Genomic DNA, 508 nt, shown 5'->3' on the forward strand with positions numbered 1-508 from the left:
TAGCTACTAAACCATCGGAGAGCACGCAGCCACGCGAAATCACCGAGTCACGGAAACCCATACCAGTGTACAACTTAAGCTTACCGATCCACGGAGGACAGTAGTACATGAGAACACAATTGCACGGACGGCGGACCAGCCACGATATACACGGGGGGTGTCCACGATTGCACACCGTGGAGCACGATGCCATTGTAAAGCACGATAACACGGGCAACGCAGATGCACTACGCGAGCACATACCATAAATGTCATTACCACACCGCGATTGCTCGATAGCGTCGTAGCGCAGTCGATGGAATCTCACCAGGAGAGCGCGATACCCGGGCGACGGAACAACACGACTTCGGGGAGGCACCAAACCACGGAATAGCACAAATCGGCTAGAGCACCGGCGATGGAAGGCCAACGGCCATGAAATACTATGTACCACGAAGCCGGTGCCTATGTAAACGTTTGAGAACAGGAAATAGATATCAGCCGCGAAAGAGGTAGTACTAAAGAGCAT

Source organism: Phytophthora infestans, genomic scaffold, assembly GCF_000142945.1.
Source record: "Phytophthora infestans T30-4 supercont1.128 genomic scaffold, whole genome shotgun sequence".
NCBI lineage: Eukaryota > Oomycota > Peronosporomycetes > Peronosporales > Peronosporaceae > Phytophthora > Phytophthora infestans.